General features: G+C 32.0%; 1 non-coding gene across 1 annotated transcript; it reads left to right on the plus strand.

The window, feature by feature from the left end:
- The first annotated feature begins 1,489 nt into the window (after nt 1-1,489).
- TRNAD-GUC (transfer RNA aspartic acid (anticodon GUC)) lies at nt 1,490-1,561 on the plus strand. The gene has a single exon. It is a non-coding gene; the product is annotated as a tRNA-Asp (tRNA).
- Nucleotides 1,562-12,436: the final 10,875 nt, after the last annotated feature.

Consider the following 12,436-nt stretch of genomic DNA (forward strand, 5'->3'; position numbering starts at 1 on the left):
AGCATTTCATTGACGTTTCTAAATCGAACTACAACTAGTAAGTTGTCTCGTCACCACCATCCTAAAATCAATCTTAACTTTAAAGAAGATTAAGAAGCAAACGACATACCAGAAATCAGATGTTACATGTTCCCTTTGATCCTGTTTTTGTGTTGTCGGCTTTCGTAGATTGGCTTATTTGATTGTTATTCCACTCACTATTGAGCTGGTGTTGTTTTGTTGTCTTTGTTTGGGGTTGCTCTGATTTGGACCTTTTTGCTCTTGTCTTTGGTTTGTTTTGGACCTTTAGTACTTTTAGAGTAGGTTGCCTTTGGTGGCTTTTTCCTCATTTGTTCATTGTTTTTAGTGGTTCCACTTTTAGGCTTTGTTAGTGTTTCTTTTTATTTGCTGATGTATTGTTCATTTGTTCACCCTTGTCTTGTTTTCCTGTTTTGTTTATAAAATGCTTTTCCTTTCAAAGAAAATGATGAAAATACATAGAGAAAATGGATCTCTTTGGCACAGCCCCATTTTTACATGAAACTCATAACTAGCGTTCATCTAGGAAATTTGTATTGTTTTTATGAAAAATATCCTTTATGCACCAAGACTCATCCCATGACTATTGATAGAGTATATTACGGAAAAGACCCTTTAAATCATATTCACAACCCTTTCATTCTACAACCATAGCTTTTCCTATTTTACTAGTAGATCAAATTTTCTTATAGAAAACAAATTACGATATTTGCTTTTGAACTATAAAAACGCAACCTATCAACATTTCAAATTTGGACTAAACCTACACATTTAAGCAAACCCCATGGACCATTTACATAATATACTCTTTTTTTCTTTCATATTAAGATATGTAATAAAACCGTGTCGATAGCAATCTAATAGTCGGCCTCTAAAGTCGGTTTCATTTTTGAGTTCATTAAAGAAGGATGACATTCTTTAATGACAGACAATGAACATGTTGAGTTCATTTCATGATGTTAACACTTATATTTAACATTTTGTAAATAATAGCCAAATAACGTAGATAGTAACAATTATCACTTACTTAACGTATTATTTCTAGTTAAAATAAATACAATATTAAAAGAAATTATGTTTTACTTATAACGTAAATAGCAACAATTATCATTTACTTAACGTATGAATTCCATTTAAAATAAATACAATATTAAAAGAAATTATATTTTACTTATTTGCCTTTATTTAGGTACATTCTTTATTCTTTATGTTTGTGCAATAACTAACCTCTGATATCAAAGTAGTCAAAACTGTATATTTAATTTGACACAAAATATATACTTTTTGGTAGATTACTCTTTCGTTTCATATCACTTTGATAATTAAAATCATAAACAGTTTTAATAGACTCATTACGATTTAAACATTTATCTTTATTTAATAACAAAGTTATTATACGTTTGGTCATCCACAATTCGTTCAAATATTCACATTACGTTCAAATATCCATACTATAACAACAGAACATGAAGTCGTTGTAGTATAGTGGTAAGTATTCCCGCCTGTCACGCGGGTGACCCGGGTTCGATCCCCGGCAACGGCGATTTTTAATTTTTCTCACACTTTTTAAGCATTCTTTTGGATCGTACGCAAACTTCGTTGAAGAATTGTATCAATTCTAGACATCTTTTCTCTTAATTGTTAAACAGGTAACTTAAGGTGTATTATATAAGTGACTTCACAGGCAGCTGTGAATTTGTCCAAAAAAGCTATAAGAACCATATTAATTTACATTTGAATTAATTCAAAAAAGAATAAGGGTTTTTTCTATTATAATAATGTGTATGTTGAATTAGTTTTATAGTCATAAGTAAAGTTTTTATTATGTTTCAACTTTGTCTATATTTAAGTATAAATCATCATCCGTCACGAAAAGAAACAACTCGTTCACGTTATGCGATCTCAACATCAATCTTCATACCTTCAAATTGAAAAGATACATTTTTAAGTTATTTATTTATTTTTATCGAAATGGATCTAATCTATCTTAAACAATGGACCAATTTTTACATTTTACTAAAATATGTGACGTGCCTTTTTTATTTATTGGACTTCATGTCGAAAACCTTGAACGTGGATGGGCTAAAACTTTAGGTAAACAATATAACAAAAATCGGATTGGAGAATTTTTAGGACCAAAATATATCAGGTCTGGAATTCCGGTGGTTAGAGATCAGATCTAACAAATAAAAATGTGATTTTTTTAGAAAACACTTATATTGGAGTTATACATGTCATAAACTTCAAAATTATCCTTTTACCCGATTAGACTTAAATATAAATAGCGGTTGATTGTATTGATTTGACTCGCCTTATAAAAAGCGCTATTTATATATATATGATTTCAACTACTATAGTATTTTTGTTTCTTTACTTATTATTATAATTATTATTATTATTATTATTATTTTATAATTTCAAATCGAAAAATGATATACCCACAAGCTTTCTTTTGATTATGATATTGATGATGTTGTTACTATTGTTAAACATACTTGAAACCTAACTATTCATGTCTACTTTGATCTGTGTGACATGGACATGGGTGGGATGGTGGATTTCAAAATTTAGTCACAAAAAACAAAAATTATTGCTATAAACATACGTTTCGCAGAGCTCCCCTTTATGGGCTCCATGGACTGACAAATGTTCCGCGAAATCGGGGTATTTTAGTAAATTCACCCATCCCCTCATTGTAAAATTGGGTCTCCTCTTTGGCCCCCCTACCCCCTCGACTTTAATTTGCATTGAAATCGACCGCAACCCCCCATGACAACAACCTTTTCTTCCGATATCGACAACAACCCTACTTCGGACGACATTTTTGTTGGATTAGGTGTCTAAGCCCATAACTATAATTTGTATGTACTTGAATTCATAGTATGGAATTATTTATTAATTTATTACTTGGTTAATAAATTAATCTATCTTAAACAATGGACGCACAAGCTTTCAAATCGGAATGTCCTACTTCGATATTGACAACAACCCTACTTCGGACCGCAATGTCCTTTTGGATTGTTTTCAAACCTGGCAATTGAATAGGATAATTGTTGGGGAGAGAAGAATTATTTATTAATTTATTACTTGGTTAATAAATTAATTTGAAATCAAGATAAATGATTTATTAATATATTATGGATATAATATATAAATTAGAAGTCATATTGTTTAATTAATATATAATTAGAAAATAATTTGGAATAAATTTTAGAATTAAAAGAATTAATTGAAACTCTAGAGACTCAAGGTGAAAATGTTCAAAAGTTGACTATCGAGCATTCTAGAACCTCCCTTACAGGTGGGGAATGAAATCTAGAGTGTCCTAGGGTTTCCTTGGGCTCTAAGCGTGCCTTGGAAGCCTTAGGGAGGAAGTTAAGGGATGAGGGTTATCTAAGATACACTTGTCTTATCCTAAACCTTCATTATCACCTATATAAACCCATATAGGATTGGATTTCGTCCCATACACTCCAAGAAAGGCTTAGAGCCGAGTTTTCACTTCCCTTCTCTCTATCCATAGCAATCCTTGATTGCTAGGTTTGTTTGTGAGTCATTAGAGGTGCGATACTTATGGCGCTTGCTACCAAAGTTCAAGATCTTCAAGGATTTGATTGTTATTACAATATAACAATAAAGGTATGTATCCTAACCCTAGTTATATATTAATTTTGAAAATACATGCACCTCCTAGGGTTTCTAGTTTTTGTGTTCAATACTTGTATGTCTAATAGTTAAAACATAGATCCTCCAATTAGGGTTGCATGCACACATATGATTGTTTGCTATGTATAAAACCCAATAGTGGTATCAGAGCTTTTGGTTATTGTTTTCAATTAGATTTGATACAAAAGTGTGAATTTGACAAATTAGGGTTTATAGCAAATAAACCCTATTGCTTGGATTTTCGAAATTAGGGTTTCAAAACCATAGTTTTCGAAATTTGTTAGGGTTTCTTGAACCCTTTTCCTTTGGCCCCATATTTTCGATTTTAGGGTTGGTAAACCCTAGGGTTTTCAAAAATACCTTCATCCCAAAGATTAGATTTCAAAATTTTAGGGATTAGGATAATGTTATCTTTGGTAATTATCTTATTGATTTTTTAAATGGATAACTAAAAATTTTGAAATATTCCTTCCCCAATTTTCGAAATCTAGGGGATAAAGGGATTAGGTTAAATTAATTATTTAATTTAATGGATAATCCTTTAAAATTTAATAATTTAAATTAATTGTTTAATTCTAGATAATTATTAAATCAAAGTTTTAATATTTAAGATTTAAAAATTAAAAGGTATTAATTTTTCGAAATTTTAAATTTGATTAAAGACCCTAGTATTTTGAAATGTTTAAAATACACCATTATACTATTATAATATTAAAAGCTTAATACTTATATATATATATATATATATATATATATATATATATATATATATATATATATATATATATATATATATATATTTAAGTAAAAGGTTAGCCTTACCGTTAGTAAGTCTCATTCACGAAGCTAGTCTATAAGGGTGTTTAAGGAAGCAGCCTGTAAAACGACCGCCATTGGGTATCCATTTTTACCCACCGCACTGTTGACTAGTCGATGGTCGTTAGCCAAACGGGTAGGATATGACATAACCTTCCATTATTAGTATAATGAAATACGAAGTAACTAAACACTTTTATAAATTTCCAAATCTTAGTTACTTTAGGAAAAATGTGAATTTGGTGCTAATTCATGAAATTGCACATTGCACCTTGTTAGTCGTTAGTGGAGCGTGTGTGGTTAACTGGCACACTAATATGGGACCAATAAATGATGGCAATGGGTAGCTCGTATATTATCGTTGATCAATGGAGCGTGTGTGGTTAACCGACACATTGATTAGGTGATATATGTCTTCGAGAGTACCAAGTTAATTTGCATGGTTATTCACACATTGTTTGTGATCCTCGGCATCCCAGTTACAAACTTGAAGGGCATAATCGAGATTAAACATGTCATTAAAAACTTCAATGGATTTCAAAAGATCTAGGAGTTTCAATTCATTTAATACCTAATTTTCAATTTTTCATTTTTTTATGGTGGAAATTGGTAAATCATCATTTACCTATCTTGAAATATTCTGCAGCTGGATTAAAACATCCCGCTTCCGAGTTGTAGAATATCGTATTGGGTCCTAGCCTTGATATTTCATTTAGGTGTTATATTAAGGATTGAATCAACTAACTTGAATTTATCCTGTTTTGTAGATGTCAAAATCTAACAATTATGATCTTCTCGAATCCTTTGGAAAAGCTTTCCATATGAAGATGATGTTCGGTGATTGGATCATGGAAATGGAAATCATGCTTCACTTCCTCCACCTCCTCCAATAATTCTCCCTGGCCCACGTGTTCGAAGACTTGAAATGTTCAAGGTTACTCAAGCCCCATTGGCAAGCAGACACGAAGATGAAAAGTTTATATGTGCTTACGTCTTGGAGATGAAGTTGCATATTGACAAGTTGGGAATGTTGGGTGTCGTTGTCTCAAGGAAGGTGACTGTTGACTTGGTTCTTCAATCACTTCATGACTCATATAGTGAGCTAATTACTGATTACTATATGATGGACCATGACGTAACCCTCATTGATTTGACATATTTGCTAATTGATGTTGAATCAACAATGATTTGGCGCACTGGTAAAGCAAACTCATATGACAATCCAAACTCATATTTTCTAATCCAAATCAACCATGAAAATCGATAGCAATTTTGAAAATTGCATTCTCAAATCCGATCATGATTACCACATCCCTCTTCATGGTTCGAATCGTGAGATTTGGCCAATAGTATGAACATTTGGAACTTTTTGATATACGTTCTGAAATAGCTTAGACATGTATATGAGCTTTCTAATAAAATGTGTATGAGCTTAGATAAAGTCTTATCGAAACACCATGTATCAGAAATTTGAACTTTGGTAAAAAAATCAATAAGTATTGATTTCTAGGAGTCCAGCTGTTTTCTAAATGCATGTCAAAGCTAGTAGGAGCATAAGTGTTGTGCAAGTAAAGATGTAATTATCATGTTAATGGGAGCATGATTATTATGTTGCAAGTTAGAAATATTAATTATAGAAAAAAAAGTTTCAATTCGCAAAGTTGTAGAAGTTGAAAACTCATTTTCAATAATTAAGGGAGAGAAACTTATACTTCATTTAAAATCTAAAAGCTTAGATCGAGAATTTTTAATCAAATTTATTCAAAGGACATATATGAATGTTATTTTGAAAAGACTTAACAAATGGGAATTATATATATATATATATATATATATATATATATATATATATATATATATATATATATATATATTGTAGCAGTAGACTGATAAAGTATCATGTCGTTATGTATCGTATCGCATACGCTTTGGGTATAGCATCGATTGCATAAGTTGTAATATTCAACCGATCTAATTTTTCAAATGTCTAGGGCATTAAGATGGAAAAATGACTACAACCGAATATGACTAAAGTAAGTTAAACAACTATCAAGGACAATCTAAGGTTCCCCAAGGATTGGTCGCTTGTGGGGAGTTGGAAGTATAGTAATTAATCGTACATATTGAAACTATTATGAATAGATAGGATTCTATTAAGAATGAGTTTTCATATGAAAAATATGGAAATGTATCCATAATGGGAGTTGGATATAAGAATCTATGTAGATTAGAAAATTTTATGCAAGAAGGATGTTCAAAGGAATGTACTTTGAATGTGAGACTACATATCTGTGGAGTTGTCTGGTAACAATCTCCAATAGAGCACTTTCTAATTTCATTAGCAAAGTATTTGTTACGTTGGTGCTATGTCATTACAAAAGGAAATTTTTGCAAAATGTTACAATCTAACATATTCTAGTAGTGGCAAGAATTTGGTATTCTTACACTTATGATGAGGATTGGGAATTGTGAAATGAGCATCATTAGAAATGTGTTCAATTGATCTATTTCACAAAGTAAGGACCATAAGTAAACATAGTGTACATGCTTGGAGCATGGGACAACTATTGTTATTGATTCAAGTATTAAGCTGATTAACCGAAACACTATACAATGAATAATGTGTAATAAATATGGTGATTAAATAATAAGGTGTTTTATTTACTCTCACAAGTTTTGAGGCCATATTGGATTTAATTATTCCTGTGTTTCACTTTGCATGTTTTGACTTCCCGAATAATAAGATTATTCAAACATCTACAGTTAATTATACTTTGGGAGTAGGTAATGAGGTAAGACTGTCATGAATCCAACCGTAGATTGTCTAAAGCGTTTAGACATAGCAAAAGTCTTCTGCAGTGTTCATGAGTGCTCCTAAAATAAGATTTGAGTATTGGATTAAACCCATGTTCACGTGAATCACTTCATGGATTTTATCAAGAGTGATTGTGAGACGATAATATCTTACATTCTTGAAACCAAGAGATATGAGTTGCAGTTTACATGTCAGTTGCACATTGATGATATCTAAACTCACTAGTAACTTGATGTTATAAAATATATCATTGTGTGTGATTTGATGCGTAAATAGAGAAAGCATATGAGTCAAAGTTTATCCCTTCCTTTTACCCAATGTGGGATAAAAGCGATATATGTGGGCCCCTTGACGATTTAGTGATGACACCCTAAGCGCTTGGTGAAGCCTGGCCTAAGTTGATGTGTTTAATTATAGTTTGTTGTCAGTCGTCTTAAATCGGAAATCGGGAAAAAACTATTGGACATAGATTGATTATAATCTATACGTAATGTCCATATGATATCTTGTAGAACAGAGGAATATTTGATCCCTTATCTAAGGACACGTCACTGACTAGGTCAGAGTTCGACAACGAATTTTGGTAGCTAAAATTTGCTAGTTAGTTTTTGAAGTTATACTTGCAACTATAGTTATTAGAGTTATCCAAGTGGAAGAGTATTGGATTAGGTGTCTAAGCCCATAACTATAATTGGTATGTACTTGAATTCATAGTAACAATGTACTTTTGGGTTGCCTTCAAACATGGCAATTGAATAGGATAATTATTGGAAAGAGAAAAATGATTTATTAATTTATTACTTGGTTAATAAATTAATTTGAAATCAAGATAAATGGTTTATTAATGTATTATGGATATAGTATATTAATTAGAAATCTTCTTGGTTAAATAATATTTAATCAAAAATTAATTTGAAATTAAGTTTAGGATTAAAGGAATTAATTGAAACTGTAGGGATTAAAGGTGACAATGTTCAAAAGTTGAGCATCGAGCATTCTAAAACCTCCCTTAGATTTGACGAATGAAATCTAGGGTGTCCTAGGGTTTCCTTGGGCTCTAAGGGTGCCTTAGAAGCCTTAGGGAGGAAGTTAAGGGATTAAGGTTATCTAAGAGAGACATGCCTTATCCTAAACCTTCTTTATCACCTATATAAACCCCTATAGGGTTGGATTTCGTCCCATGCACTGCAAGAAAGGATTAGAGCCGAATTTTCACTTCCCTTCTCTCTCACCATAGTAATCCTTGGTTGCTAGGTTTGTTGTGAGCCATTAGAGGCGCGACACTTGTGGCGCTTGCTACCAAAGTTCAAGATCTTCAAGGATTTGATTGTTATTACAATATAACAATAAAGATATGTATCCTAACCCTAACTATATGTTAATTTCAAAAATTACATGTGCCTCCAAGGGTTTCTAGTTTTTGTGTTTAATGCTTGTATGTTTAATAGTGAAAATATAGATCCTCAAATTAGGATTGCATGCACACATAGGATTGTTTGCTATGTATAAAACCCAACAATTTTCCGGTGACAACAGATGGATCGGCATTTCCCCAACATTTTCGTCGATGGATACGACTCCTGGGTAATCCGTTTTCATGTTCTTTATAGTAATGTTTTCCTTGTTCGTATTGTTTAGATTTAGGATTAAAATGATATGAATATGCAATTCATAACATGTAAATAGGCGCAAATGGAACTAAAATTCCGAAGATCCATTCCATGAAGGGGATAGGTCACTCCACATAGGGGTCTCTACGGAGTTACATATACCCTCTGCAGAATGACCTAAATTTCCAAATTTCCCTTTTTTCCTTCCTTTTTATAACAATTAATTTCAAAATGAACCCTTTATAGAAATCAATTTGAAAGAACGTTGCCATTTAATTTTTTTATGTAAATTGATATGAATGGTATAATTGGGTATTTTTTTTTTACTTTTATAATGTAAACTGAAAGTACGTTGTTGTTTATTGTCTTCATCAAATTTACTCTGTAATTTTTAAACCTTGTTTTTATCTTCAATTACTAACGGTTTATATTAAATTAAATGTATATGTTTTGTAGCAGGATGATCTCCAAGAAAAAGTTGATTTAACTTTAAAAAGTGTGGTCGGTACCATAATTAAAGACTATTTTCCGCGGCTAAGTCAATTGCAACGAACATTATTTGAAGCTTTACCGTTTGGAAGATTCTTAGGAATGCATGTCCACAATTGTGACCCCTTAATCGTGCATTTGATGATGTTGCATGAAGTATGGTCTCAAGAAGTGTATGAATCGGGGATGTTTCCGCTTGAGATACAAAGGGTGCAGTTGGATTTTGGTGAAACAGAGTATATTTTGATTAGTGGGTTAAGAGTTTGTCCTTATGTCTATTTACTCCATGATGAAAAAGGCCGGTTAAATTCAAATCTTCGGGCTCGGTTCTTCCCAAAGATTACAAATGCACATTTGTGGCTCAGAGATTTAGAAATATTACATTATGTCTCCAAATTATCTGCAACTTCAGGATGAAAATGTGGTAATCGTTATCCACCTAGTTTTTATGTTGAATGTTCTCTACGTACGAGACGTTAAAACGTGAATTCCCGCAACAATATACAAACTTGATGATAATATATATGATTGGAACAGTTATTACATTTAAAAATTATTTGTAAATACGAAAAGAATTATAATAAATAAATTGAAAATTGCAAGTTTGCATGGGGTACATATTTCTAGACCTATACTTCGGGTTTGATGTGTGGAATGTTTAGGAAAATAGACAAATATAAAATATTTAAGCAGACAAATCGTGAATCGAAGAAAGTAAACAAGTATACCGTTCCCAGTTTTACACTTCCATTTAAAGTTAATTTCTAATGTATTTAAATAGTTATCATATTTTTTTACCATAATAGCATTGTACTTCTGTTTGTACAATATAATATCGTTATACTTTTATTCTTATACTATAATAGCATCATACTTCCTTTTTTTTCCATAGATATGGATTTTGGAGGCGTCCCTAGGGGTAACACAATATTATGTTCAAATGCCGACAAAATTTCCACAAATGAGGGCGTGGAGAAAAAACACCAATATTTTTTCATGTTAAACTAACAATCTGATTTTTGCAGCCTCACAACCAGCCTGTTGTCGTGGCAAACAAGACGGAGATCATGGAGCCGTTTTATATTCGCTATGTGAATTGGACTCTTAACCATGAATAATCTCCCATACGGAATTAAAGTCCACCACTTATTGTTGCCTTGCCTCCTCGAACAAATAAGTACAAGTCGGAAACATCTTCGATTGAAATGACCATAAATTCTTCTACCTCGCAACAACCTCAAGTAGAAAGAAGTTATATGTCAAGAGATACATCAACAATGTCGATAAAGAAGAACAAGACGAGCACAAAGACATTAATGAAGCATATAATATGCATTGTGGCTGACTTAACTTCTAAAGTAGACCATGTATTAAAGAAAAAAGATAAACCAAATACATTGTTTAGTGGGGAGGACATGGTAAATGAAGAGGATGAAGAAACATATCACCATGGTAAAGAGTTGAATTATGATGATACATTTATTCATGGGTTGGAGGTAAAAGTTGGGCTTACAACTACGTGGCAATATGTTGAGCCATCACCGGACGTGGTTCAACATCACAAAAGAAACAATCACTCCTATTATTAGGCCACAACGAATGAGGGGTCTTTCATGGTATCAGTGGATGCCATTCACGGTGGTATTAATCTAATCTAAATTTGGTGTATTTTTAAAATATTACGTTGTTGATAACTAATCAACATTTTAATTTTTTAAATGGACACCACACCTAAATTGAAGAAAATTACTAAACCAAGGAAAAAAAAGTAGTGGAGCGTCCTGAAAAAGAAAATGGAGGCATTGTGAATGAAGACATTAATGATGTTTAAAATCATCTACTATTGGATAGTCTTAATGCTATGAATTTTTTCACAAGGTACAACATTAGTGGAAAATTCGAAAGTTTTGGAGATAATATTATCTCAGAGCTAGATGTGATTGAGTATGGGAATGATTTCCCCGATGAACAAAGAGACACTTCAATTGTGAACTTTGTTGAACTTGTAGACGTATCGCAGCAAGAATACATCAAAGCTAGAAGGGATTGTGGAGTTTTCATATGCATGTTTATGAAAATGATTGTTTTGCGGGTACCGATGAATATCGAAAAGCCATGTAGAGATGGGAGATTTATATACAGAAATAGGATGACGAATATTATTTGGGACACTATTGAACTTGATTATAGGATCTTTGTATATATTAATATGAAATACCTATTTTTAGTAATTTCGTTTAATATAAATATGTGTTTTTTATTTTTTTATTATATTCATTTCGTGGACTGCCAAGTCACTTCTACAGACTGCCAAGTTAGTTATGCGGATTGAGAAGTCGTAAATTACATTTCACTATAAAATAACTCAAAAATCTATATCAACCTGTCTAATCTATATCACTAATTCTACTTTGTATCTCTCACAATGGGTTCAAAACCGTGGACCGCTGAGGAGTATTTGCTTCTAACTCGTGTATATATTAATGTCTACAAGAACAACATGTTGAATGATACAATGTTTTGGCCTCATTTAACCAATACCTTCAACACTGACGCTCAAACCACCTTAGAAAACCATCACAGTACCCTTGACAAGTCAGTTATGTGGACTACTAGGTAACTTCCGTGGAGTTAAATGGTGTATAACTTGACATTATGAGTTCATATAAAAAAATATCCTTTTTCAACTTCATAATGAGTTCATCTTTAAATTTTCAGATTTGGTTCTGCAACTAAGTTGATTGTTACTACTGTGATCCAATCGACCCTTTTGTTATAGCCTCTTTAGAAGGGCCATATATGTCCGATGAAACTATGAAAAAATTGAAATGGGTTGAAGAACAAAAAAACAGGATAAACAGCCATCTTAGAATCTCACTGAATGTATTGAATTCATTGCAACAGAATGCAAAAAGGCCGAACAATTGATAGATATCAAGAAAAACGAAAATCAAAGAGCTTGAAGAATGGATGAAAAATACTAAGTAGAGTATCAAAATGACTGAAAAGTGGGTTGCTAAGA

The sequence above is a fragment of the Lactuca saligna genome, chromosome 3 (assembly GCF_052625555.1).
Source record: "Lactuca saligna cultivar CGN05327 chromosome 3, ASM5262555v1, whole genome shotgun sequence".
Taxonomy (NCBI): domain Eukaryota; kingdom Viridiplantae; phylum Streptophyta; class Magnoliopsida; order Asterales; family Asteraceae; genus Lactuca; species Lactuca saligna.